Here is a 6,541-nt window from a genome sequence, read left to right on the forward strand (position 1 = left end):
GTGGAGCAGGAGAGTGGCTATATTAAGATTTTTATATTCAAAAGAGTCCACAGTGTGTTGTTTTTCTGTACATGAATTACTGTTTTTTTTTCCCTTCTTTGCCTAGCTATGATTGTCATTTATTCAGGGAAGTCTTTCTTGACCACTGTGACTAGATAAAAATCTATTATTATGAGCTCTCATAGAGCCACTAGGTCACTTATAATATCACAGTATTTAGCCTAATTGTATTCTGCCATGTATTTGTGAAATTGGGTAGAATCTTTCTCTCCATCAGATCTAGATTCCCCAGGGTAGCAATAGTGTTTGACTTAGCTTACAATTTGTATTATCCAGAGACTGTCTCTGTTTCTTGTGAGCAGTAGTCTCTCAATATAATTTTATCAAGTAAATGAATGTTGATAAACACCAAAATTTACACAAGGAAACCAGAGACCAGGGAGTTTTAATTATTACAAAACCTAGATGCAGGGTCATGCCCTGACACAGCAGTTACACACAACACAGAGGAAGCCAGATGGTATTAGCCTACTCAAGTTTCACTTTCAACCTGGCCCTGCCACTTGGTGTAGGTCCTAGGAGTGGTGTACTTGTGCCCAAGATCCTGATAGGATGGAGAATTTGAGTAAAAAGCATTGTGGTGTGACCACACTGTGGGGCTATGCTTTCTGTCTCTTTTCTCTTTCTTGTGTGCATGCACATGTACGTGCCCTCTGTCACAAAAAGCAATCTTGATGAGGTTGAAAATGAGTAATAAATAATAATTAAGATGTCTTGAAGTGGTACTCCTTTTAAATTATTTATTTATTTTATTATTATCATTTTCCAATTTGACGAGAGAAAGTGAGAAAGCAAGCCACCAGTCTAGGACTTGAGCCATGGTCGGCCTTGTGGGAGTCCAATGCCTAAGTTCCACACCACTTGCTGCTCCCTCTTTATCAGATCTCTGTGGACCAGATTTCTATAGACATAGTTATCATTTTCTCCGTTAATATGTACATAAGTCTGAGATTTAACTAGGAGGATAAGAAATAAGACAGGGAATAAAAATTATTAACTAAAAGTCTCTGTCCTCCAAATACTGATAAGTACCTGGCTGAGCATTTCATAAGCTGTTTTATTTTATTCTTATAACTTTATGAATTAAATGCCATCATTCCATTCATTATTTTTTCAGATGAAGAAACAGAAGTTTGGAGAGATTAAGCAATTTTCCTAATATACATGAATCAGCAAAACTAGGACTTAAATATGAATTTTCCTGACATAAAAAGCCTATGCTCTTAATTGCCACTTAAAAATATTTCCTATGGGAACCAGCAGTTAGCGTTATGGCTATGTCACTGGACTCCCACGTAGTCGACTGCGGTTCATGTCCCGGACCCAGTGGCTTAAAACTCACGCCAGGCACGTGTGCGTGCATGCCCAAGATCCCGAGGGGAGAATGGAGGAGAAGGGATTGCGGCGTGACCATCCCCCCTGGGGGGTGATTTCTCACTTTCTGTCTCTATGTCTCTCTCTGTCTGTCTGGCGAGTGCACACACCCTATAGCAAAAAAATCCTCTCAAAAAAAAAAAATTTCCTAAAGTGGAGACCAGCAAATGGCTTAGCAGTTACATCACTAGACTTCCAGATGGCCAACTGTGGTTTGAGTCCCAGACCCAGTGACTTGAAACTCACAACCGGTGCATGTGTGTGCATGCCCAAAATCCCGGGAGGAGAATGATGGAGAAGGGATTGTGGCGTAGTCATTCCCGCTGGGGGTGATTTCTCACATTGTCTCTGTCTCTGTCTCTGTCTCTCTCTGGCAAGCTCATGCACCCTAAGGCAAAATTTCTACCAAAAATATTTCCTAAAGATAAGATAAGATAAATAATAAGATAAACTACTTGCACATAAACATATTCAAGTACAGGACTTTTTTTTTTTTTTTTGTCATAGGGCACATGTACTCCATGGAGAAGGAGAGGAAAGAAACAGAAAGATACAGAGAGGGAAAGTGGCTGGCTACACTGCAACCCCTTCTCCTCTTGAGATTTTGGGCACACACACACACACGTGCCTGGCACAATTTTTAAGCCACCGACTGCAACCCCTTCTCCTCTTGAGATTTTGGGCACACACACACACACGTGCCTGGCACAATTTTCAAGCCACCGTGTCTGGGACTCAAGCCATGATTGGCCATGTGGGAGTCCAGCACCTTAACCACCATGCCACTTTCTGATTCCAGGACCCTCCTTTAAATCAAGTCTTGGATATGTGAGTCAAGTGCAAATTGAAAATAAAAGAAAAAAGAGTTCATCCCTAGTCTTTAATTGTCATGCTTCAACACTTCAGGACCCTGTGTTGTTCGCTGACTGAATTCTCATGCATGTCATGATATTCCTATACTTAAAAACAAAACAAAATATCTTGTGGAATTAGAAATACTTTTATCTGCCATAGGAAATCATCTCAGTAGTTGGTACTTTACAATTCAACTTAGGAGGTCCAGCAGGTGACATGGTGGCTAAGGTTCTGTACTCCCACATGGTCAACTGTGGTTCTAGTCATGCCAGGCACATGTGCATGTGTGCCCAAAATCCCAACGGAAGAATGGAGGAGAAGAGATTGCAGTGTGGCCATCTCCCCTAGGAGATGATTTCTCTCTTTCTCTCTTGTCTTACTGGTGACTGCACACACCCTATAGAAAAAAAAAAACCTCTCTGAAAATAATGATAATGATGATAATTTAAATAATTCTTTTAAAAAATTTCAGCTTAGCTCAGGGTCAGCAGGTGGCATGGTGGTTAAGGCACTGGATTTCTACATGGCTGACCATAGTTCGAGTTCTGAACCTTGAGGATTGAAAATCACGCCAGGCATGTGTGTGTGCATGCCCAAAATCCCACGAGGAGAAAGGATTGTGGTTTGGCCATCACCCCAGAGGGTGACTTCTCACTTTCCCTCTCTCTGTCTCTCTCCTGTAAGTACACCGCTCTATGGCAAACACAAAACCAAAAAATATTCAACCTAGCTCACGCCTCACCTTCTCTATATGTAATTTCTGTTCTTTCCTTAGTACCTTATAGTGTCTGTGCAAATCACTTAGTCCAATAATTGCTGTATTCATCTGTGTCACTCTTCTAGCTTTAATTTCCTACAGTGTAGGCACCAGACTTTACTCAACTTTATATCCCCAGTGCTTTTCACAGTGCCCGGATATAATGTGGGTATAATAACTATTTGCAAGAGAATTAATAAATTCAGTTAATACATGGCTAAATGGTCTGACTGAGATAGTAGACATCTAATTCGAGATACTCTCAAAGGAAATTGCACAACTGACAACATGATGAGAAACAATTAAAGATTGTTTTTGTTCACATTCAACCATCATAACAGTAATTAAAAGTAGCAGGGGGTAAGAATGCTGCCATTAAACGTAAATATATTAATATGAAGAGGCGTTCATTGAGTGCTGGAAAGCGTCGGTAAGTAGTGCCAGGTTTCAGTTTGGACGCTTGGTGGCGCTACAGGCTAAACAGCGGGACCCAGAGCCCCGCATTTGCCGCGGACTCCATTTTACTGGAAAAGACAAGATCTGAAAAACTGGGAATAGATACAATCAGGAAAAACGCCAGGCGTAAGCTCCGGTTTCAGAAGTTTGTTCAAGAGCATAGAGAGATGTAAGTTGCTTGTACCCTCTCACAGGGCTCCCGAAGACTCCTTTTATTAAAGACGACGCACTCCGATGACATGCAGGAAAGCCTGCCAGAGAAAACCTAGCAGACAAGGCAAGTGGCGGGTTTTCACTTGTTCCCTGGGCGTGGTGCGCGAGGCCCAGGAAGACGAAAGCTGCTCTTTGTAGCCACGGTTTTCTGTAGGGTTGGCGCTGGCATTGGAAAGGCTAGCATTGGCGGAGCTGCGGGAAGACTGACCCCGGCAGGGTGGTTTCCAAAGAGTTCCAAAGAATATTTTAGGTTGTCCCACAGAAGAACCGACGCTCTCTCCAGCAGAAAACGCTGGTCCTAAAGGAGCTTGCATTTCCATGTATTGACCTCTTCATTTCTTTTGTGTTTGCCGAGAAAAGTCTGTAAGTCTGAAATTAACTGGTCCGTTTTGAAAATCCTTTCCAACGTTTCAGAATGTACAGCTGAGACAATGCATGAGGTTTGCGTGGCTTCTCTGTCATTGGAAACTACACACTCAGTTTCAATTTCCATTGTCACGATAATGTTTGATGCAATACAGGGGTAATATTTCCATTCGAGGGAAGAAAATATCACGGACAAAGAGCCACCAAGGTAAGTTAATGCTCACAGAAAGTAACGGTAGGTATCAATACAAGTCTGAGACCCCCAAGGTGCAAATCTTGACAATCAATGAACGATTCTTGAAATGCACATCCCTCAGCAACCTGGTTGTGGAAGTCTCCGCTGAAGAGCAGGCTCAGTAAAGAATTAGGAAATAGATCATTGAATTCTTCAGATTCACTGAATTCTCTACCTTCCTGAAGGCAGCAACAAAACATTTTAAATACCACTGATGATTCTATCTCATAAACATCCACTACAAAAACAAACAAAAAGCAATAGCCAATTTCAGGGTTATATAGCAATTGACAGCACCAATAGTTTCCATTTTTTTTTTCTCCACATAAAGGATGCTGGACGACAATCCCATTGGATGACAATTCATAAGAACGGGTCATGTTGAGATTTACCCACTTCATCCTGGAGCACTTCCAGAAATAGACTTTAATTCTTTAATGATGCTAACATCAGCACTCTGGGGAAAACAAAACAGAAACAAAGAAAGAAACTTCCATCCTTCCTTCCAGAATTTCCTCCCAAGGAATGTTAAACTTACCCATATTCTGCCAGCCTAATGCGAGGAGGAGAAAAGAGAGCTACATGCGATGTCACTTTCTCACCACTGAAATTAAGTTCATAGAAGCTCAAAACAAGACAGTGGCTGAAGACAGCGATCGATCGTCTTGTCATTCTTGCTTTTGAATTCTGGATGAAAGGTAGAGAAAAACGTCAGCCTTCTGAATAACATAGTTGGTATTTTATGGCTCTAACTTCAGTAGTTCGTGTGTGCGTATGAAACATAATCGTTCTTGTACAGTCAACAGGTATTAATGGCTTAGTTGTCTCTCTCTTTTTGTCTCACAAAAATCTGTTGAGAACCTGTAGGCTATTTTCTTAAAGAATTATTTATTTATTTATTCATTTATTTCTATTTGTTGTTATTGTTTTTTAATTTGAGCAGAGAGAGAGAAAGAGAGAGAGAGAGAGAGTGAGAACAGGAAAACGAGAAAGCAAGCTGCCAAGTCTAGGACTCGAACTGTGGTTGGCCATGTGAGAATCCAGCACCTTAAACCGCAACACCACCTGCCTGCCCCAATAACCTGTAGGCATAAAAAAAGTACATAAAAAGCACTTAAAAGGAATGTTTTTATTCCCTGCTTATGCCCAATTTCTTTTTATCTCTCTTGAATGTACTTTAGCCCTAAAACTTTGAGTAGACTATCTTAGCGGGTATCCTTAAGTTTGACAAGGAATCTCTCCCATTTCTGTCCCTAACATGACAGTCTTCATAATAACTTCTCAGAGGTCAGACAGTATATTTGAAAGCTATCTATGCTTTTCTTGATAATTTTATAGATAATATTAGTTGATGAATTGTGACTGTCTACTTTTTGGTTGGACTGGTCTCTACTTAATTCAAGAAACTACTTTATTAGTATTATGAGATTTTTAACTCTTTATTTGAAATAAAGTCATTTGATAATTTTGATGACTTCAAAATCAAATGCAAGTTTAAAACTACAGGGTAAAAATGATTGTAGAAATAGCTCTTTCATTACTTAAGACATAAATCCACTGAATTGCTGTGTAGCTTACTGATCCCAATGATAAATCTGTGTTTGTTCATTTTTACTAAACTTTCCTATTCATTAAACATCAAAATAATTAATTTTTCAGCAATTATCATCCCATTATTTTTAAGATGAATTGGCAAAACCATCATATCTTTTTTGTTTGTATTAATATTTAACATGGTTTATAAAAGTCAAAGAGACTAGAAAAGAATATGCCTTAGGGCAGCTTGTGGCATGGAGGTTGAGGCAACTGGATCCCACATGGCCAACTGCATGGTTCAAGTCCCGGATAAGCAGCTTGAAAATGTGCTGGTTACCTGTGTGTGCATGCCAAAAATCCTTAAAAGAGTGATGGAGGAGCATGAATTGCTGTGTGATCATCCTCTGCGTGAGGTGTTTTCTCAGTTTTCCTCCCCCCACAGCATAGAAGTCCTCTAGGAAATTTAAAAAAAAAAAATATATATATATATATATACACACACACACATACATATATATGTACATATATACACACGTATATGTGTACAATACATCTCAACTAAGACCTATTTGTTGATGTTTAATGTATTCATAATATTGCCAAAAAATGAGAATATACATTCTTCTGTACACTGGAAAAAATTAAACATGAAATATGAGTATCTCCATTTGACTAAAATTTGTTTGTGT

Source organism: Tupaia chinensis, unplaced genomic scaffold (assembly GCF_000334495.1).
Source record: "Tupaia chinensis unplaced genomic scaffold, TupChi_1.0 Scaffold000484_1, whole genome shotgun sequence".
NCBI lineage: Eukaryota > Metazoa > Chordata > Mammalia > Scandentia > Tupaiidae > Tupaia > Tupaia belangeri.